This window comes from Schistocerca serialis, unplaced genomic scaffold (assembly GCF_023864345.2).
Source record: "Schistocerca serialis cubense isolate TAMUIC-IGC-003099 unplaced genomic scaffold, iqSchSeri2.2 HiC_scaffold_849, whole genome shotgun sequence".
In the NCBI taxonomy this organism is placed as follows: domain Eukaryota; kingdom Metazoa; phylum Arthropoda; class Insecta; order Orthoptera; family Acrididae; genus Schistocerca; species Schistocerca serialis.
The window spans coordinates 14,029,927-14,054,899 of NW_026048462.1; positions in this window are offsets into that span (position 1 = coordinate 14,029,927).

Sequence of the window (24,973 nt, forward strand, 5' to 3'; positions counted from 1 at the left end):
TGGGATAAGGACTATCGCCATTCCGATGCACTATTCCTTCTGTACTGCATCCCTCGCTTCCTCACATTGGCGAATTAACACAGAAATTGCGTCGCAATGAAATACTATGGGTTCCATGACATCTCCTTCTAAATCGAGGAACGTTTCTAAGAAAACGACAGGATTTTCTTTTGGGGTACGAGTATCTCTTTTCTGATGCACTATTAGTTTCTTGCTGCATCCCGCGCCCCCTCACATTGACGAAATAACACAGAAATTGCGTCGCTATGAAACACTATGGGTTCCATGACTTCTCCTTCTAAATCGAGTAACGTTTCTATGGGAACGACAGGATTTTCTTTTGGGATACGAATATCACCTTTCCGATGCACTATTAGTTCTTTACTGCATCCCTCGCTCCCTACCATTGAAGAATAAGCACAGAAATCGCGTCGCAGTTAAGTACTATGGGTTCTTTAATTTCTCCTTCCAATCGAGAATAGTTTCTATGGAAACGACCGGATTTTCTTTTGGGATATTAGTCTCTCCTCTCCGATGCACTATACCGTCTTTACTGCGCATCTCGCTCCCTCACATTGACGAATTAAAACAGAAATTGCGTCGCTATGAAATAATATGGGTTCTATGACATCCCCTTCTAAATCGAGTAACGTTTCAATGGAAACGACAGGATTTTCTTTTGGGATACGAGTATCTTCTTTCCGAAGCACTATTCCGTTTTGATGCATCTCTCGCTCTCTCACATTGACGAATTTACACAGAAATTGCTTCGCGATGAAATACCATTGGTTCTATGACTTCTCCTTCTATATCGAGTTACGTGTCTATGGAAACGACAGGATTTTCTCTTGGGATACGAGTATCTCCTTTCCAATGCACTATACCTCTTTTGCTGCATCCCTCCCTCCCACACATTCTCGAATTAACACAGAATTTGCGTGCCTATGAAATACTATGGGTTCTATGACTTCTCCTTCTAAACCGAGTAACGTTTCTATTGAAACGACAGGATTTTCTTTTGGTATACGAGTATCTCCTTTCCGATGAACTATTCCTTTTTTACTGCATTACTCGCTCAATCACATTCACGAATTAACACAGAAATAGCGTCGCTATCAAATACTATGGGTTCCATGACTTCTCCTTCTACAACGCGTAACGTCTCTATGGAAACGACAGGATTTTCTTTTGGGATACGAGTATCTCCTTTCCGAAGCACTATTCCGTCTATGATGCATCTCTCGCTCCCTCACATTGACGAATTAACACAGAAATTGCGTCGCGATGAAATACTATTGGTTCTATCACTTCTCCTATATCGAGTAACATTTCTATGGAAACGACAGGATTTTCCTTTGTGATACGAGTATCTCCTTTCCGATGCACTATTCCTCCTTTACTGCATCCCTCCTTCCCTCACATTAACGAATTAACACAGAGATTGAGTCGCTATGATATACTGTGGGCTCTATGACTTATCCATCTAAATCGAGTAACGTTTCTATGGAAACGACAGGATTTTCTTTTGGTATACGAGTATCTCCTTTCTGATGAACTATTCCTTCTTTACTGCATCACTCGCTCAATCACATTAACGAATTAACACAGAAATTGCGTCGCAATGAAATACTATGGGTTCCATGACCTCTCCTTCTACATCCAATAACGTCTCTATGGAAACGACAGGATTTTCTTTTGGGAATCGACTATCTCCTTTCCGATGCACTATGCCTTCTGTACTGCATCCCTCGCTCCCTCACATTGGCGAATTAACACGGAAATGGCGTCGCTGTGAAATACTATGGGTTCTATGACTTCTCTTTCTAAATCGAGTAACGTTTCTATTGAAACGACAGGATTTTCTTTTGGGATACAAGTATCTCCTTCCGTTGCACTATTCCGTCTTTACTGCTTCCCTCGCTCCCTCATATTGACGATATAACACAGAAATTGCGTCGCCATGAAGTACTATGGGTTCCATTACTTCTCCTTTTACTTCGAGTAACGTTTCTATGGAAACGACAGGATTTTCTTTTGGGATAGGAGTATCTCCTTTCCGATGCGCTATTCCTTCTTTACTGCATGCCTCGCTCCCTCACATTGACGAATTAACGCAGAAATTGCGTCGCTATGAAATACTACGGGTTCTATGACTTCTCCTTCTAAATCGAGTAACGTTTCTACGGAAACGACAGGATTATCTTTTGGGATACGAATATCTCCTTTCCGAAGCACTCATCCGTCTTTGCTGCATCTCTCGCTCCCTCACATTGACGAATTAACACAGAAATTGCGTCGCGATGAAATACTATGGGTTCTATGACTTCTCCCTCTATATCGAGTAACGTTTCTATGTAGACGACAGGATTTTCTTTTGGGATACGAGTATCTCCTTTCCGATGCACTATTCCTTCTTTACTGCATCCCTCGCTCCCTCGCATTGACGAATAAGCACAGACATTGCGTCGCTGGGAAATACTATGGATTCTATAACTTCTCCTTCTAAATCAAATAACGTTTACATGGAAACGACAGGATTTTCTTTTGGGATACGAGTATCTATTTTCCGATGCACTATTCCTTCTTTAGTGCATCCCTCGCTCCCTCACATTAACAAATTAACGCAGAATCTGCGTCGCTATGAAATACTATGGGTTCTTTGATTCTCCTTCTAAATCGAGTAACGTTTCTATGGAAACGACAGGATTTTCTTTTGGGATACGAGTATCTCCTTTCTGAAGCACTATTCCGTCTTGTTTCTGCATCCCTCGCTCCCTCACATTGACGAATTAACACAGCAATTGCGACGCTATGAAATATTTTGGGTTCCATGACGCCTGCTTCTAAATCGAGTAACGTTTCAAAGGAATCGACAGGAATTTCTTTTGGGATACGACTATCTACTTTCCGATGCACTATGCCTTCTTTACTGCATCCCTCGCTAACTCACATTGACGAATTAACACAGAAATTGCGTCGCTATAAAATTCTATGGGTTCTATGTCTTCTCCTTCTAAATCGAGTAACGTTTCTATGGAAACGGCAGGATTTTCTTTTGGGATACGACTATCTCCTTTCCGATGCCATATTCCTTCTATACTGCATCCCTCGCTCCCTCACATTGACGAATTAACACGGAGATTGCGTCGCGATGAAATACTATGGGTTCTATGACTTCTCCTTCTATATCGAGTAACGTTTCTATAGAGACGACAGGATTTTCTTTTGGGATACGAGGATCTCCTTTCCGATGCACTATTCCTTCTTTACTGCATCCCTGGCTCCCTCACATTGACGAATAAGCACAGACATTGCGTCGCTGTGAAATACTGTGATTCTATACTTCTCCTTCTAAATCAAATAACGTTTACATGGAAACGACATGATTTTCTTTTGGGATACGAGTATCTATTCTCCGATGCACTATTCCTTCCTTAGTGCATCCCTCGCTCCCTCACATTGACAAATTAACGCAGAATCTGCATCGCTATGAAATACTATGGGTTCTTTGATTCTCCTTCCAAATCGAGTAACGTTTCTATGGAAACGACAGGATTTTCTTTTGGGATACGAGTATCTCCTTTCTGAAGCACTATTCCGTCTTTTTTCTGCATCCCTCGATCCCTCACATTGACGAATTAACACAGCAATTGCGACGCTATGAAATATTATGGGTTCCATGACGCCTCCTTCTAAATCGAGTAACGTCTCAATGGAATCGACAGGATTTTCTTTTAGGATACGACCATCTCCTTTCCGATGCACTATTCCTTCTTTACTGCATCCCTCCCGAACTCACATTGACGAATTAACACAGAAATTGCGTCGCTATGAAATTCTATGGGTTCTATGTCTTCTCCTTCTAAATCGAGTAACGTGTCTATGGAAACGGCAGGATTTTCTTTTGGGATACGACTATCTCCTTTCCGATGCACTATTCCTTCTTTACTGCATCCCTCGCAAACTCACATTGACGAATTAACACAGGAATTGCGTCGCTATGAAATTCTATGGGTTCTATGTCTTCTCCTTCTAAATCGAGTAACGTTTCTATGGAAACGGCAAGATTTTCCTTTGGGATACGAGTATCTCCTTTCCGATGCACTATTCCGTCTTTACTGCATCCCTCGCTCCCTCACATTGGTGAATTAACATAGAAATTGCGTCGCTATGAAATACTATGGGTTCTATGACATCTCCTTCTAAATCGATTAACGTTTCTATGGAAACGACCGGATTTTCTTTTGGGATACGAGTGTCTGTTTTCCCATGCACTATTCCGTCTTTACTGCATCCCTCGCTCCCTCACATTGACGAAATAACACAGAAATTGCGTCGCTATGAAATTCTATGGGTTCTATGTCTTCTCCTTCTAAATCTAGTAACGTTTCTAGGGAAACGACAGGATTTTCTTTTGGGTTACGAGTATGTCCTTTCCGATCACTATTAGTTCTTTACTGCATCCCTCGCTCCCTCACATTGACGAATAAGCACAGAAATTGCGTCGCCATGAAATACTATGGGTTCCATGACTTCTCCTTTTACATCGAGTAACGTATCTATGGAAACGACAGGATTACGTTTTGGGATACGAGTATATCCTTTCCGATGTACTATTAGTTCTTTACTGCATCCCTCGCTTCCTCACATTGAAGAATAAGCACAGAAATTGCGCCGCTGTGAAATACTATGGGTTCCATAACTTCTCCCTCTAAATCAAATAACGTTTACATGGAAACGACAGGATTTTCTTTTGGGATACGAGTATCTCCTTTCCGATGCACTATTCCTTCTCCACTGCATCCCTCGCTCCCTCACATTGACGAACTATCACAGAAATTGCGTCGCTATGAAAAACTATTGGTCCTGGGACACCTCCTTCTAAATCGAGTAACGTTTCAATGGAAACGACAGGATTTCCTGTTGGGATACGAGTATCTCCTTTCCGATGCACTATTGCATCTTTACTGCATCCCTCGCTCCCTCACATTGACGAATTAACACAGAGATTGCGTCGCTATGAAATACTGTGGGTTCTACGACTTCTCCTTCTAAATCGAGTAACGTTTCTATTGAAACGACAGGACTTTCTTTTGGGATACGAGTATCTCCTTTCCAATGCACTATTAGTTCTTTACTGCATCCCTCGCTTCCTCACATTGAAATATAAGCACAGAAATTGCGCTGCTGTGAAATACTATGGGTTCTATTACTTCTCCTTTCAAATCTAGTATCGTTTCTATGGAGACGACAGGATTTTTTTTTTGGGATACGAGTATCTCCTTTCCGATGCACTATTCCATCTTTACTGCATCCCTCGCTCCCTCACATTGACGAATTAACGCAGAAATTGCGTCGCTATGGAATACTATTGGTTCCATGACTTCTCCTTTTACGTCGAGTAACGTATCTATGGAAACGACAGGATTTTGTTTTGGGATACGAGTATCTCCTTTCCGAAGCACTATTCCGTCTTTGCTGAATCTCTCGCTCCCTCACATTGACGTATTAGCACAGAAATTGCGTCGCGATGTAATACTATGGATTCTATGACTTCTCCTTCTATATCGAGTAACGTTTCTATGGAGACGACAGGATTTTCTTTTGGTATACGAGGTTCTCCTTTCCGATGGACTACTCCTTCATAACTGCATCCCTCGCTCCCTCACATTGACAATTAAGCACAGACATTGCATCACTGTGATATACTATGTATTCTATAACTTCTCCTTCTAAATCAAATAACGTTTCTATGGAAACCAAAGGATTTTCTTTTGGGATACGAGTTATTCCTTTCCGATGCACTATTCCTTCTTTAGTGCATCCCTCGCTCCCTCACATTGACAAATTAACGCAGAAACTGCGTCGCTATGAAATACTATGGGTTCTTTGATTCTCCTTCTAAATCGAGTAACGTTTCTATGGAAACGGCAGGATTTTCTTTTGGGATACGACTATCTCCTTTCCGATGCACTATTCCTTCTTTACTGCATCCCTCGCTCCCTCACATTGACGAATTAACACAGAGATTGCGTCGCTATGAAATACTGTGCGTTCTATGACTTCTCCTTCTAAATCGAGTAACGATTTTATTGAAACGGCAGGATTTTCTTTTGGGATACGAGTATCTCCTTTCCGATGCACTATTATGTCTTTACTGCATCCCTCGCTCCCTCACATTGGTGAATTAACATAGAAATTGCGTCGCTATGAAATACTATGTGTTCTATGACTTCTCCTTCTAAATCGAGTAACGTTTCTATTGAAACGACAGGATTATCTTTTGGGATACGAGTAACTCCTTTCCGATGCACTATTCCGTCTTTGCTGCATCCCTCGCTCCCTCACATTGACGAATTATCACACAACTTGCGTCGCGTTGAAATACTATTGGTTATATGACTTCTCCTTCTAAATCGATTAACGTTTCTATTGAAACGACCGGATTTTCTTTTGGGATACGAGTGTATGTTTTCCCATGTACTATTCCGTCTTTACTGCATCCCTCGCTCCCTCACATTGACGAAATAACACAGAAATTGCGTCGCTATGAAATACTATGGGTTCCATGACTTCTCCTTCTAAATCTAGTAACGTTTCTAGGGAAACGACAGGATTTTCATTTGGGTTACGAGTATGTCCTGTCCGATCACTATTAGTTCTTTACTGCATCACTCGCTCCCTCACATTGACGAATAAGCACAGAAATTGCGTCGCCATGAAATACTATGGGTTCCATGACTTCTCCTTTTACATCGAGTAACGTATCTATGGAAACGACAGGATTTTGTTTTGGGATACGAGTATATCCTTTCCGATGTACTATTAGTTCTTTACTGCATCCCTCGCTTCCTCACATTGAAGAATAAGCACAGAAATTGCGCCGCTGTGAAATACTATGGGTTCCATAACTTCTCCTTCTAAATCAAATAACGTTTACATGGAAACGACAGGATTTTCTTTTGGGATACGAGTATCTCCTTTCCAATGCACTATTCCTTCTCCACTGCATCCCTCGCTCCCTCACATTGACGATCTAACACAGAAATTGCGTCGCTATGAAAAACTATTGGTCCCGGGACACCTCCTTCTAAATCGAGTAACGTTTTAATGGAAACGACAGGATTTCCTGTTGGGATACGAGTATCTCCTTTCCGATGACCTATTCCATCTTTACTGCATCCCTCGCTCCCTCACATTGACGAATTAACACAGAGATTGCGTCGCTATGAAATACTGTGGGTTCTATGACTTCTCCTTCTAAATCGAGTAACGTTTCTATTGAAACGACAGGACTTTCTTTTGGGATACGAGTATCTCCTTTCCGATGCACTATTAGTTCTTTACTGCATCCCTCGCTTTCTCACATTGAAGAATAAGCACAGAAATTGCGCCGCTGTGAAATACTATGGGTTCTATAACTTCTCCTTTCAAATCGAGTATCGTTTCTATGGAGACGACAGGATTTTTTTTTTGGGATACGAGTATCTCCTTTCCGATGCACTATTCCATCTTTACTGCATCCCTCGCTCCCTCACATTGACGAATTAACGCAGAAATTGCGTCGCTATGGAATACTTTGGGTTCTATGAGTTCTCCTTCTAAATCGAGTTACGTTTCTATGGGAACGACAGGATTTTCTTTTGGGATACGAGTATCTCCTTTCCGAAGCACTATTCCGTCTTTGCTGAATCTCTCGCTCCCTCACATTGACGTATTAGCACAGAAATTGCGTCGCGATGTAATACTATGGATTCTATGACTTCTCCTTCTATATCGAGTAACGTTTCTATGGAGACGACAGGATTTTCTTTTGGTATACGAGGTTCTCCTTTCCGATGGACTACTCCTTCATAACTGCATCCCTCGCTCCCTCACATTGACAATTAAGCACAGACATTGCATCACTGTGATATACTATGTATTCTATAACTTCTCCTTCTAAATCAAATAACGTTTCTATGGAAACCACAGGATTTTCTTTTGGGATACGAGTTATTCCTTTCCGATGCACTATTCCTTCTTTAGTGCATCCCTCGCTCCCTCACATTGACAAATTAACGCAGAAACTGCGTCGCTATGAAATACTATGGGTTCTTTGATTCTCCTTCTAAATCGAGTAACGTTTCTATGGAAACGGCTGGATTTTCTTTTGGGATACGACTATCTCCTTTCCGATGCACTATTCCTTCTTTACTGCATTCCTCGCTCCCTCACATTGACGAATTAACACAGAGATTGCGTCGCTATGAAATACTGTGGGTTCTATGACTTCTCCTTCTAAATCGAGTAACGATTTTATTGAAACGGCAGGATTTTCTTTTGGGATACGAGTATCTCCTATCCGATGCACTATTATGTCTTTACTGCATCCCTCGCTCCCTCACATTGGTGAATTAACATAGAAATTGCGTCGCTATGAAATACTATGTGTTCTATGACTTCTCCTTCTAAATCGAGTAACGTTTCTATTGAAACGACAGGATTATCTTTTGGGATACGAGTAACTCCTTTCCGATGCACTATTCCGTCTTTGCTGCATCCCTCGCTCCCTCACATTGACGAATTATCACACAACTTGCGTCGCGTTGAAATACTATTGGTTATATGACTTCTCCTTCTAAATCGATTAACGTTTCTATTGAAACGACCGGATTTTCTTTTGGGATACGAGTGTCTGTTTTCCCATGCACTATTCCGTCTTTACTGCATCCCTCGCTCCCTCACATTGACGAAATAACACAGAAATTGCGTCGCTATGAAATACTATGGGTTCCATGACTTCTCCTTCTAAATCTAGTAACGTTTCTAGGGAAACGACAGGATTTTCATTTGGGTTACGAGTATGTCCTGTCCGATCACTATTACTTCTTTACTGCATCACTCGCTCCCTCACATTGACGAATAAGCACAGAAATTGCGTCGCCATGAAATACTATGTGTTCCATGACTTCTCCTTTTACATCGAGTAACGTATCTATGGAAACGACAGGATTTTGTTTTGGGATACGAGTATATCCTTTCCGATGTACTATTCCTTCTTTAGTGCATCCCTCGCTCCCTCACATTGACGAATTATCACACAACTTGCGTCGCGATGAAATACTATTGGTTATATGACTTCTCCTTCTAGATCGAGTTACGTTTCTATGGAAACGACAGGATTTTCTTTTGGGATACGAGTATCTCCTTTCCGAAGCACTATTCCGTCTTTGCTGCATCTGTCGCTCCCTTACATTGGCGAATTAACACGGAAATTGTGTCGCTATGAAATACTATGGGTTCCATGACTTCTCTTTCTAAGTCGAGTAACGTTTCTATTGATACGACAGGATTTTCTTTTGGGATACGAGTATCTCCTTTCCGATGCACTATTAGTTCTTTACTGCATCCCTCGCTTCCTCACATTGAAGAATAAGCACAGAAATTGCGCCGCTGTGAAATACTATGGGTTCTATAACTTCCCTTCTAAATCAAATAACGTTTACATGGAAACGACAGGATTTTCTTTTGGGATACGAGTATCTCCTTTCCGATGCACTATTCCTTCTCTACTGCATCCCTCGCTCGCTCACATTGACGAACTGACACAGAAATTGCGTCGCTATGAAAAACTATTGGTCCTGGGACACCTCCTTCTAAATCGAGTAACGTTTCAATGGAAACGACAGAATTTCCTGTTGGCATACGAGTATCTCCTTTCCGATGCACTATTCCTTCTTTACTGCATTCTTCGCTCCCTCACATTGACGAATTAACACAGAAATTGCGTCGCTATGAAATACTGTGGGTTCTATGACTTCTCCTTCTAAATCGAGTAACGTTTCTATTGAAATGACAGGATTTTTTTTTGGGATACGAGTATCTCCTTTCCGATGCACTATTCCGTCTTTACTGCATCCCTCGCTCCCTCACATTGGTGAATTAACATAGAAATTGCGTCGCTATGAAATACTATGGGTTCTATGACTTCTCCTTCTATATCGATTAACGTTTCTATTGAAACGACCGGATTTTCTTTTGGGATACGAGTGTCTGTTTTCCCATGCACTATTCCGTCTTTACTGCATCCCTCGCTCCCTCACTTTGACGAAATAACACAGAATTTGCGTCGCTATGAAATACTATGGGTTCCATGACTTCTCCTTCTAAATCTAGTAACGTTTCTAGGGAAACGACAGGATTTTCTTTTGGGTTACGAGTATGTCCTGTCCGATCACTATTAGTTCTTTACTGCATCCCTCGCTCCCTCACATTGACGAATAAGCACAGAAATTGCGTCGCCATGATATACTATTGGTTCCATGACTTCTCCTTTTACGTCGAGTAACGTATCTATGGAAACGACAGGATTTTGTTTTGGGATACGAGTATATCCTTTCCGATGTACTATTAGTTCTTTACTGCATCCCTCGCTTCCTCACATTGAAGAATAAGCACAGAAATTGCGCCGCTGTGAAATACTATTGGTTCCATAACTTCTCCTTCTAAATCAAATAACGTTTACATGGAAACGACAGGATTTTCTTTTGGGATACGAGTATCTCCTTTCCGATGCACTATTCCTTCTCCACTGCATCCCTCGCTCCCTCACATTGACGAACTAACACAGAAATTGCGTCGCTATGAAAAACTATTGGTCCTGGGACACCTCCATCTAAATCGAGTAACGTTTCAATGGAAACGACAGGATTTCCTGTTGGGATACGAGTATCTCCTTTCCAATGCACTATTCCATCTTTACTGCATCCCTCGTTCCCTCACATTGACGAATTAACACAGAGATTGCGTCGCTATGAAATACTGTGGGTTCTATGACTTCTCCTTCTAAATCGAGTAACGTTTCTATTGAAACGACAGGACTTTCTTTTGGGATACGAGTATCTCCTTTCCGATGCACTATTAGTTCTTTACTGCATCCCTCGCTTCCTCACATTGAAGAATAAGCACAGAAATTGCGCCGCTGTGAAATACTATGGGTTCTATAACTTCTCCTTTCAAATCGAGTATCGTTTCTATGGAGACGACAGGATTTTTTTTTTTGGGATACGAGTATCTCCTTTCCGAAGCACTATTCCGTCTTTGCTGAATCTCTCGCTCTCTCACATTGACGTATTAGCACAGAAATTGCGTCGCGATGTAATACTATGGATTCTATGACTTCTCCTTCTATATCGAGTAACGTTTCTATGGAGACGACTGGATTTCCTTTTCGTATACGAGGTTCTCCTTTCCGATGGACTACTCCTTCATAACTGCATCCCTCGCTCCCTCACATTGACAATTAAGCACAGACATTGCATCACTGTGATATACTATGTATTCTATAACTTCTCCTTCTAAATCAAATAACGTTTCTATGGAAACCAAAGGATTTTCTTTTGGGATACGAGTATCTCCTTTCCGATGCACTATTCCTTCTTTAGTGCATCCCTCGCTCCCTCACATTGACAAATTAACGCAGAAACTGCGTCGCTATGAAATACTATTTGTTCTTTGATTCTCCTTCTAAATCGAGTAACGTTTCTATGGAAACCACAGGATTTTCTTTTGGGATACGAGTATCTCCTTTCCGATGCACTATTCCTTCTTTAGTGCATCCCTCGCTCCCTCACATTGACGAATTAACACAGCAATTGCGTCGCTATGAAATATTATGGGTTCCATGACGAATCCTTCGAAATCGAGTAACGTTTCTATGGAACGACAGGATTTTCTTTTGGGATTCGACTATCGCCTTTCCGATGCACTATGCCTTCTTTACTGCATCCCTCGTTCCCTCCCATTGAGGAATAAGCACAGAAATCGTGTCGCTGTGAAATACTATGGGTTCTTTAACTTCTCTTTTCAAATCGAGAAACGTTTCTATGGAAACGACAGGATTTTCTTTTGGGATAGGAGTCTCTCCTTTTCGATGCACTATTCCGTCTTTACTGCGCCCCTCGCTCCCTCACATTGACGAATTAACACAGAAATTGCGTCGCCATTAAATACTATGTGTTCAATGACTTCTCCTTCTAAATCGAGTAACGTTTCAATCGAAACGACAGGATTTTCTTTTGGGATACGAGTATCTCCTTTCCGTTGCACAATTCCTTCTATACTGCATCCCTCGCTCCCTCACATTGACGAATAAACACTGAAATTGCGTTGTTATGAAAGAGTATGGTTTCTATTACTTCTCCTTCTAAATCGAGTAACGTTTCAATGGAAACGACAGGATTTTCTTTTGGGATACGAGTATCTCCTTTCCGTTGCACTACTAGTTCTTTACTGCATCCCTCGCTCCCTCCCATTGAGGAATAAGCACAGAAATCACGTCGCTGTGAAATACTATGGGTTCTTTAACTTCTCTTTTCAAATCGAGAAACGTTTCTATGGAAACGACAGGATTTTCTTTTGGGATACGAGTATCTCCTTTCCGATGCACTATTCCTCCTTTACTGCATCCCTCCCTCCCTCACATTCACGAATTAACACAGAAAATGCGTGGCTATGAAATACTATGGGTTCTATGACATCCCCTTCTAAATCGAGTAACGTTTCTATGGAAACGACAGAATTTTCTTTTGGGATATGAGTATCTCATTTCCGATTCACTATTCCGTCTTTACTGCGACCCTCGCTCCCGCACATTGACGAATTAACACAGAAATTGCGTCGCTATGAAATACTATGGGTTCCATGACATCCCCTCTTAAATCGAGTAACGCTTCTATTGAAACGACAGGAATTTATTTTGGGATAGGAGTCTCTCCTTTCCGATGCACTATTCCGTCTTTTCTGCATCCTTCGCTCCCTCACATTGACAAAATAACACAGAAATTGCGTCGCTATGAAATACTATGGGTTTTATTACTTCTCCATCTAAATCGTGTAACGTTTCTATGGAAACGACGGGATTTTCTTTTGGGATACGACTATCGCCTTTACGCTGCACTATTCCTTCTGTACTGCATCCCTCGCTTCCTCACAATGGCGCATTAACACAGAAATTGCGTCGCTATGAAATACTATGTGTTCTATGACTTCCCCATCCAAATCGAGTAACGTCTCTATTGAATCGACACGATTTTCATTTGGGTTACGAGTATCTCCTTTCCGATGCACTATTCCGTCTTTACTGCATCCCTCGCTCCCTCACATTGATAAAATAACCCAGAAATTGCGTCCATATGAAATACTATGGGTTCCATGACATCTCCTTCTAAATCGAGTAACGTTTCAATGGAAACGACAGGATCTGTTTTTGGGATACGAGTATCTCCTTTCCGATGCACTATTAGTTCTTTAATGCATCCCTCGCTCCCTCCCATTGAGGAATAAGCACAGAAATCGCGTCGCTGTGAAATACTATGGGTTCTTTAACTTCTCTTTTTAAATCGAGAAATGTTTCTATGGAAACGACAGGATTTTCTTTTGGGAAACGAGTGTCTCCTTTCTGATGCACTATTAGTTCTTTACTGCATCCCTCGCTCCCTCAAATTGACAAAATAACACAGACATTGCGTCGCTATGAAATACTATGGGTTCCATGTCTTCTCCTTCTAAATCGAGTAACGTTTCTATGGAAACGACAGGATCTGATTTTGGGATACGAGTATCTCCTTTCCGATGCACTATTAGTTCTTTAATGCATCCCTCGCTCCCTCCCATTGAGGAATAAGCACAGAAATCACGTCGCTGTGAAATACTATGGGTTCTTTAACTTCTCTTTTTAAATCGAGAAACGTTTCTATGGAAACGACAGGATTTTCTTTTGGGATACGAGGACCTCCTTTCTGATGCACTATTCCTCCTTTACTGCATCCCTCCCTTCCTCACATTCACGAATTAACACAGAAAATGCGTGGCTATGAAATACTATGGGTTCTATGACATCCCCTTCTAAATCGAGTAACGTTTCTATGGAAACGACAGAATTTTCTTTTGGGATATGAGTATCTCATTTCCGATGCACTATTAGTTCTTTACTGCATCCCTCGCTCCCTCACATTGACGAATTAACACAGTAATTGCGTCGCTATGAATTACTATTGGTTCTATGACTTCTCCATCTAAATCGGGTAACGTTTCTATGGAAACGACGGGATTTTCTTTTGGGATACGACTGTCGCCTTTCGGATGCACTATTCCTTCTGTACTGCATCCCTCGCTTCCTCACATTGGCGAATTAACACAGAAATTGCATCGCTATGAAATACTATGTGTTCTATGACTTCTCCTTCCAAATCGAGTAACGTTTCTATTGAATCGATAGGATTTTCTTTTGGGATTCGAGTATCTCCTTTCCGATGCACTATTCCGTCTTTACTGCATCCCTCGCTCCCTCACATTGACAAAATAACACAGAAATTCCGTCGCTATGAAATACTATGGGTGCCATGACATCTCCTTCTAAATCGAGTAACGTTTCTATGGAAACGACAGGATCTTCTTTTGGGATTAGAGTATCTCCTTTCCGATGCACTATTAGTTCTTTACTGCATCCTTCGCTCCCTCCCATTGAGGAATAAGCACAGAAATCGCGTCGCTGTGAAATACTATGGGATATTTAACTTCTCTTTTTAAATCGAGAAACGTTTCTATGGAAACGACAGGATTTTCTTTTGGGATCGGAGTCTCTCCTTTCCGATGCACTATTCCGTCTTTACTGCGACCCTCGCTCCCGCACATTGACGAATTAACACAGAAATTGCGTCGCTATGAAATACTATGAGTTCCATGACATCCCCTCTTAAATCGAGTAACGCTTCTATTGAAACGACAGGAATTTCTTTTGGGATAGGATTCCCTCCTTTCCGATGCACTATTCCGTCTTTTCTGCATCCTTCGTTCCCTCACATTGACAAAATAACACAGAAATTGCGTCGCTATGAAATACTATGGGTTCCATGACATCTCCTTATAAATCGTGTAACGTTTCTATGGAAACGACAGGATTTTCTTTTGGGATACGAGTATCTCCTTTCCGATGCACTATTCCTCCTTTACTGCATCCCTCCCTCCCTCACATTCACGAATTAACACAGAAAATGCGTGGCTATGAAATACCATGGGTTCTAGGACTTTTCCATCCAAACCGAGTAATGTTTCTATTGAAACGATAGGATTTCTTTTTCTAATAGGAGTCTCTCCTTTCCGATGCACTATTCCGTCCTTACTGCATCCCTCGCTCCCTCACATTGACGAATTAACACAGAAATTGCGTCGCTACGAAGTACTATGGGTTCCACGAATTCTCCTTCTAAATCGAGTAATATTTCTATGGAAACGAGAGGATTATCTTTTGGGATACGACTATCTCCTTTCCGATGCACTATTAGTTCATTACTGCATCCCTCGCTCCCTCACATTGACGAATAAACACTGAAATTGCGTCGTTATGAAAGAGTATGGGTTCTATTACTTCTCCTTCTAAATCGAGTAACGTTTCTATGGAAGCGACAGGATTTTCTTTTGGGATATGAGTATCTCATTTCCGAAGCACGATTCCTTCTTTACTGCATCTCTCGCTCCCTCACATTGACGAATTATCGCAGAAATAGCGTCGCTTTGAAATACTACGGGTTCTATGACATCTCCTTCTTTATCGAGTAACCTTTCTATTGAAACGAAACTATTTTGTTTTGGTATAAGAGTATCTCCTTTCCGATGCACTATTCCTTCTTTACTGCCTCCCTTGCTCCCTCACATTGACGAATTATCACAGAAATTGCATCGCTATGGAATACTATGTGTTCAATGACTTCACCTTCTAAATCGAGTAACGTTTCTATTGCAACGAAAGGATTTTGTTTTGGTATACGAGTATCTCCTTTCCGATGCACTATTCCTTCTTTACTGCCCCCCTGGCTCCCTCACATTGACGAATTATCACAGAAATTGCATGGCTATGGAATACTATGTGTTCAATGACTTCTCCTTCTAAATCGAGTAACGTTTCAATCGAAACGACAGGATTTTCTTTTGGGATACGAGTATCTCCTTTCCGTTGCACTATTAGTTCTTTACTGCATCCCTCGCTCCCTCCCATTGAGGAATAAGCACAGAAATTACGTCGCTATGAAATACTATGGGTTCTATGACTTTTCCTTCTAAATCGTGTAACGTTTCTATGGAAACGACGGGATTTTCTTTTGGGATACGACTATCGACTTTACGCTGCACTATTCCTTCTGTACTGCATCCCTCGCTTCCTCACAATTGCGAATTAACACAGAAATTGCGTCGCTATGAAATACTATGTGTTCTATGACTTCCCCTTCTAAATGGAGTAACGTTTCTATTGAATCGACAGGATTTTCATTTGGGATACGAGTATCTCCTTTCCGATGCACTATTCCGTCTTTACTGCATCCCTCGCTCCCTCACATTGATAAAATAACCCAGAAATTGCGTCCATATGAAATACTATGGGTTCCATGTCATCTCCTTCTAAATCGAGTAACGTATCTACGGAAACGACAGGATTTTTTTTTGGGATACGACTGTCTCATTTCTGATGCACCATTAGTTCTTTACTGCATCCCTCGCTCCCTCAAATTGACAAAATAACACAGAAATTGCGTCGCTATGAAATACTATGGGTGCCATGACACCTCCTTCTAAATCGAGTAACGTTTCTATGGAAACGACAGGATTTTCTTTTGGGATACGAGTATCTCCTTTCCGATGCACTATTCCTCCTTTACTGCATCCCTCCCTCCCTCACATTCACGAATTAACACAGAAAATGCGTGGCTATGAAATACCATGGGTTCTAGGACTTTTCTATCTGAACCGACTAATGTTTCTATTGAAACGACAGGATTTCCTTTTCTAATAGGAGTCTCTCCTTTCCGATGCACTATTCCGTCTTTACTGCATCCCTCGCTCCCTCACATTGACGAATTAACACAGAAATTGCGTCGCTACGAAATACTATGGGTTCCACGAATTCTCCTTCTAAATCGAGTAATATTTCTATGGAAACGAGAGGATTATCTTTTGGGATACGACTATCTCCTTTCCGATGCACTATTAGTTCATTACTGCATCCCTCGCTCCCTCACATTGACGAATAAACACTGAAATTGCGTCGTTATGGAAGAGTATGGGTTCTATTACTTCTCCTTCTAAATCGAGTAACGTTTCTATGGAAGCGACAGGATTTTCTTTTGGGATATGAGTATCTCATTTCCGAAGCACGATTCCTTCTTTACTGCATCTCTCGCTCCCTCACATTGACGAATTATCGCAAAAATAGCGTCGCTTTGAAATACTATGGGTTCTATGACATCTCCTTCTTTATCGAGTAACCTTTCTATTGAAATGAAAGGATTTTGTTTTGGTATAAGAGTATCTCCTTTCCGATGCACTATTCCTTCTTTACTGCCTCCCTGGCTCCCTCACATTGACGAATTGTCACAGAAATTGCATCGCTATGGAATACTATGTGTTCAATGACTTCACCTTCTAAATCGAGTTACGTTTCAATGGAAACGACAGGATTTTCTTTTGGGATACGAGTATCTCCTTTCCGTTGCACAATTCCTTCTATACTGCATCCCTCGCTGCCTCACATTGACGACTTAACACAGAGATTGCGTCGCTATGATATCCTGTGGGTTCTATGGCTCATCCTTCTAAATCGAGTAACGTTTCTATTGAGAGGAGAGGATTTTCTTTTGGTATACGAGTATCTCCTTTCCGACGCACTATTCCTTCTTTACTGCATCCCTCGCTCCCTCACATTGACAAAATAACACAGAAATTGTGTCGCTATGAAATACTATGGGTCCCATGACATCTCCTCCTAAATCGAGTATCGTTTCTATGGAAACGACAGGATTTTCTTTTGGGATACGAGTATCTCCTTTCCGATGCACTATTATTTGTTTACTGCATCCCTCGCTCCCCCACATTGACAAAATAACACAGAAATTGCGTCGCTATGAAATACTATTGGTTCCATGACTTCTCCTTCTAAATCGAGTAACGTTTCTATGGAAACGACAGCATCTTCTTTTGGGATACGAGTATCTCCTTTCCGATGCACTATTAGTTCTTTACTGCATCCGTCGCTCCCTCCCATTGAGGAATAAGCACAGAAATCGCATCGCTGTGAAATACTATGGGTTCTTTAACTTCTCTTTTCAAATCGAGAAACGTTTCGATGGAAACGACAGGATTTTCTTTTGGGATAGGAGTCTCTCCTCTCCGATGCACTATTCCGTCTTTACTGCGCCCCTCGCTCCCTCACATTGACGACTTAACACAGAAATTGCGTCGATACGAAATACTATGGGTTCCATGAATTCTCCTTCTAAATCGAGTAATATTTCTATGGAAACGAGAGGATTATCTTTTGGGATACGAGTACCTCCTTTCCGATGCACTTTTAGTTGTTTACTGCATCCCTCGCTCCCTCACATTGACAAAATAACACAGAAATTGCGTCGCTATGAAATACTATGTGTTCAATGACTTCACGTTCTAAATCGAGTTACGTTTCAATGGAAACGACAGGATTTTCTTTTGGGATACGAGTATCTCCTTTCCGTTGCACAATTCCTTCTTTACTGCATCCCTCGCTCCCTCACATTGACGAATTACCGCAGAAATAGCGTCACTTTGAAATACTATGGGTTCTATGACATCTCCTTCTTTATCGAGTAACCTTTCTATTGAATCGATAGGATTTTCTTTTGGGATACGAGTATCTCCTTTCCGATGCACTTTTAGTTGTTTACTGCATCCCTCGCTCCCTCACATTGACAAAATAACACAGAAATTGCGTCGCTACGAAATACTATGGGTTCCACGAATTCTCCTTCTAAGTCGGGTAATATTTCTATGGAAACGAGAGGATTATCTTTTGGGATTCGACTATCTCCTTTCCGATGCACTATTAGTTGTTTACTGCATCCCTTGCACCCTCACATTGACAATAAAACACAGAAATTGCGTCGCTATGAAATACTATGGGTTCTACGACATCCCCTTCTAAATCCAGTAACGTTTCTATGGAAACGACAGAATTTTCTTTTGGGATACGAGTATCTCCTTTCCGAAGCACTATTCCGTCTTTGCTGCATCTCCCGCTCACTCACATTGACGAATTAACGCAGAAATTGCATCGCTATGAAATACTATGCGTTCTATGACTTCTCTTTCTAAATCGAGTAACGTTTCTATTGCAACGAATGGATTTTGTTTTGGTATACGAGTATCTCCTTTCCGATGCACTATTCCTTCTTTACTGCCCCCCTGGCTCCCTCACATTGACGAATTATCACAGAAATTGCATCGCTATGGAATACTATGTGTTCAATGACTTCTCCTTCTAAATCGAGTAACGTTTCAATCGAAACGACAGGATTTTCTTTTGGGATACGAGTATCTCCTTTCCGTTGCACTATTAGTTCTTTACTGCATCCCTCGCTCCCTCCCATTGAGGAATAAGCACAGAAATCGCGTCGCTGTGAAATACTATGGGTTCTTTAACTTCTCTTCTCAAATCGAGAAACGTTTCTATGGAAACGACAGGATTTTCTTTTGGGATACGAGTAAATCCTTTCCGATGCACTATTCCTCCTTTACTGCATCCCTCGCTCCCTCACATTGACGCATTAACACAGTAATTGCGTCGCTATGAAATACTATGGGTTCTATGACTTCTCCATCTAAATCGGGTAACGTTTCTATGGAAACGACGGGATTTTCTTTTGGGATACGACTCTCGCCTTTACGATGCACTATTCCGTCTTTACTGCATCCCTCGCTTCCTCACAATGGCGAATTAACACAGAAATTGCGTCGCTATGAAATACTATGTGTTCTATGACTTCCCCTTCTAAATCGAGTAACGTTTCTATTGAATCGACAGGATTTTCATTTGGGATACGAGTATCTCCTTTCCGAAGCACTATTCCGTCTTTACTGCATTCCCTCGCTCCCTCACATTGATAAAATAACCCAGAAATTGCGTCCATATGAAATACTATGGTTTCCATGACATCACCTTCTAAAACGAGTAACGTTTCTATGGAAACGACAGGATCTGTTTTTGGGATGCGAGTATCTCCTTTCCGATGCACTTTTAGTTCTTTACTGCATCCTTCGCTCCTTCCCATTGAGGAATAAGCACAGAAATCGCGTCGCTGTGAAATACTATGGGTTCTTTAACTTCTCTTTTCAAATCGAGAAACGTTTCTATGGAAACGACAGGATTTTCTTTTGGGATACGAGTATGTCCTTTCCGATGCACTATTCCTCCTTTACTGCATCCCTCCCTCCCTCACATTCACGAATTAACACAGAAAATCGTGGCTATGAAATACTATGGGTTCTATGACATCCCCTTCTAAATCGAGTAACGTTTCTATGGGAACGACAGAATTTTCTTTTGGGATATGAGTATCTCATTTCCGATGCACTATTAGTTCTTTACTGCATCCCTCGCTGCCTTACTTTGACGAATTAACGCAGAAATTGCGTCGCTATGAATTACTATTGGTTCTATGACTTCTCCATCTAAATCGGGTACGTTTCTATGGAAACGACGGGATTTTCTTTCGGGATACGACTGTCGCCTTTCCGATGCACTATTCCTTCTGTACTGCATCCCTCGCTCCCTCACATTGACAAAATAACACAGAAATTGCGTCGCTATGAAATACTATGGGTTCCATGACTTCTCCTTCTAAATCGAGTAACGTTTCTATGGAAACGACAGGATCTTCTTTTGGGATACGAGTATCTCCTTTACGATGCACTATTAGTTCTTTACTGCATCCTTCGCTCCCTCCCATTGAGGAATAAGCACAGAAATCGCGTCGCTGTGAAATACTATGGGATCTTTAACTTCTCTTTTTAAATCGAGAAACGTTTCTATGGAAAAGACAGGATTTTCTTTTGGAATAGGAGTCTCTCCTTTCCGATGCACTATTCCGTATTTACTGCGACCCTCGCTCCCTCACATTGACGAATTAATACCGAAATTGCGTCGCTATGAAATACTATGGGTTCCATGACATCCCCTTCTAATTCGAGTAACGCTTCTATTGAAACGACAGGAATTTCTTTTGGGATAGGAGTCTCTCCTTTCCGATGCACTATTCCGTCTTTACTGCATCCCTCGCTCCCTCACATTGACAAAATAACACAGAAATTGCGTCGCTATGAAATTCTAGGGGTTCCATGACATCTCCTTCTAAATCGAGTACCGTTTCTATGGAAACGACAGGATTTTCTTTTGGGATACGAGTATCTCCTTTCCGATGCACTATTCCGTATTTACTGCGACCCTCGCTCCCTCACATTGACGAATTAATACCGAAATTGCGTCGCTATGAAATACTATGGGTTCCATGACATCCCCTTCTAAATCGAGTACCGTTTCTATTGAAACGACAGGATTTCCTTTTCTAATAGGAGTCTCTCCTTTCCGATGCACTATTCCGTCTTTACTGCATCCCTCGCCCCTCACATTGACGAATTAACACAGAAATTGTGTCGCTACGAAATACTATGGGTTCCACGAATTCTCCTTCTAAATCGAGTAATATTTCTATGGAAACGAGAGGATTATCTTTTGGGATACGACTATCTCCTTTCCGATGCGCTATTAGTTCATTACTGCATCCCTCGCTCCCTCACATTGACGAATAAACACTGAAATTGCGTCGTTATGAAAGAGTATGGGTTCTATTACTTCTCCTTCTAAATCGACTAACGTTTCTATGGAAGCGACAGGATTTTCTTTTGGGATATGAGTATCTCATTTCCGAAGCACGATTCCTTCTTTACTGCATCCCTCGCTCCCTCACATTGACGAATTATCGCAGCAATAGCGTCATTTTGAAATACAATGGGTTCTATGACATCTCCTTCTTTATCGAGTAACCTTTCTATTGAATCGATAGGATTTTCTTTTGGGATACGAGTATCTCCTTTCCGATGCACTATTCCGTCTTTACTGCATCCCTCGCTCCCTCACATTGACAAAATAACACAGAAATTGCGTCGCTATGAAATGCTATGGGTTCCATGACTTCTCCTTCTAAATCGAGTAACGTATCTATGGAAACGACAGGATCTTCTTTTGGGATACGAGTATCTCCTTTCCGATACACTATTAGTTCTTTACTGCATCCTTCGCTCCCTCCCATTGATGAATAAGCACAGAAATCCCGTCTCTGTGAAATACTATGGGATCTTTAACTTCTCTTTTTAAATCGAGAAACGTTTCTATGGAAACGACAGGATTTTCTTTTGGGATAGGAGTCTCTCCTTTACGATGCACTATTCCGTCTTTACTGCGACCCTCGCTCCCTCACATTGACGAATTAACACAGAAATTGCGTCGCTATGAAATACTATGGGTTCCATGACAACCCCTTCTAAATCGAGTAACGCTTCTATTGAAACGACAGGAATTTCTTTTGGGATAGGAGTCTCTCCTTTCCGATGCACTGCTCCGTCTTTACTGCATCCCTCGCTCCCTCACATTGACAAAATAACACAGAAATTGCGTCGCTATTAAATACTAGGGCTTCCATGACATCTCCTTCTAAATCGAGTAACGTTTCTATGGAAACGACAGGATTTTCTTTTGGGATAGGAGTCTCTCCTTTACGATGCACTATTCCTCCTTTACTGCATCCCTCCCTCGCTCACATTCACGAATTAACACAGAAAATGCGTGGCTATGAAATACTATGGGTTCTACGACTTCTCCATCTAAACCGAGTAATGTTTCTATTGAAACGACAGGATTTCCTTTTCTAATAGGAGTCTCTCCTTTCCGATGCACTATTCCGTCTTTACTGCATCCCTCGCTCCCTCACATTGACGAATTAACGCAGAAATTGCGTCGCTACAAAATACTATGGGTTCCACGAATTCTCCTTCTAAATCGAGTAATATTTCTATGGAGACGAGAGGATTATCTTTTGGGATACGACTATCTCCTTTCCGATGCACTATTAGTTCATTACTGCATCCCTCGCTCCCTCACATTGACGAATAAACACTGAAATTGCGTCGTTATGAAAGAGTATGGGTTCTATTACTTCTCCTTCTAAATCGAGTAACGTTTCTATGGAAGCGACAGGATTTTCTTTTGGGATATGAGTATCTCATTTCCGAAGCACGATTCCTTCTTTACTGCATCTCTCGCTCCCTCACATTGACGAATTATCGCAGAAATAGCGTCACTTTGAAATACTATGGGTTCTATGACATCTCCTTCTTTATCGAGTAACCTTTCTATTGAAACGAAAGGATTTTGTTTTTGTAAAAGAGTATCTCCTTTCCGATGCACTATTACTTCTTTACTGCCTCCCTGGCTCCCTCACATTGACGAATTATCACAGAAATTGCATCGCTATGGAATACTATGTGTTCAATGACTTCTCCTTCTAAATCGAGTTACGTTTCAATGGAAATGACAGGATTTTCTTTTGGGATACGAGTATCTCCTTTCCGTTGCACAATTCCTTCTATACTGCATCTCTCGCTGCCTCACATTGACGACTTAACACAGAGATTGCGTCGCTATGATATACTGTGGGTTCTATGGCTCATCCTTCTAAATCGAGTAACGTTTCTATGGAGAGGAGAGGATTTTCATTTGGTATACGAGTATCTCCTTTCCGACACACTATTCCTTCTATACTGCATCCCTCGCTCCCTCATATTGACAAAATAACACAGAAGTTGTGTCGCTATGAAATACTATGGGTCCCATGACATCTCCTCCTAAATCGAGTAACGTTTCTATGGAAACGACAGGATTTTCTTTTGGGATACGAGTATCTCCTTTCCGATGCACAATTATTTGTTTACTGCATCCCTCGCTCCCTCACATTGACAAAATAACACAGAAATTGCGTCGCTATGAAATACTATTGGTTCCATGACTTCTCCTTCTAAATCGAGTAACGTTTCTATGGAAACGACAGGATCTTCTTTTGGGATAGGAGTATCTCCTTTCCGATGCACTATTAGTTCTTTACTGCATCCGTCGCTCCCTCCCATTGAGGAATAAGCACAGAAATCGCGTCGCTGTGAAATACTATGGGTTCTTTAACTTCTCTTTTGAAATCGAGAAACGTTTCGATGGAAACTACAGGATTTTCTTTTGGGTTAGGAGTCTCTCCTTTCCGATGCACTATTCCGTCTTTACTGCGCCCCTCGCTCCCTCACATTGACGACTTAACACAGAAATTGCGTCGCTACGAAATACTATGGGTTCCATGAATTCTCCTTCTAAATCGAGTAATATTTCTATGGAAACGAGAGGATTATCTTTTGGGATACGAGTATCTCCTTTCCGATGCACTATTAGTTCATTACTGCATCCCTCGCTCCCTCACATTGACGAATAAACACTGAAATTGCGTCGTTATGAAAGAGTATGGGTTCTATTACTTCTCCTTCTAAATCGAGTAACGTTTCTGTGGAAGCGACAGGATTTTCTTTTGGGATATGAGTATCTCATTTCCGAAGCACGATTCCTTCTTTACTGCATCTCTCGCTCCCTCACATTGACGAATCATCGCAGAAATAGCGTCACTTTGAAATACTATGGGTTCTATGACATCTCCTTCTTTATCGAGTAACCTTTTTATTGAAACGAAAGGATTTTGTTTTTGTATAAGAGTATCTCCTTTCCGATGCACTATTACTTCTTTACTGCCTCCCTGGCTCCCTCACATTGACGAATTATCACAGAAATTGCATCGCTATGGAATACTATGTGTTCAATGACTTCACCTTCTAAATCGAGTTACGTTTCAATGGGAACGACAGGATTTTCTTTTGGGATACGAGTATCTCCTTTCCGTTGCACAATTCCTTCTATACTGCATCTCTCGCTGCCTCACATTGACGACTTAACACAGAGATTGCGTCGCTATGATATACTGTGGGTTCTATGGCACATCCTTCTAAATCGAGTAACGTTTCTATGGAGCGGAGAGGATTT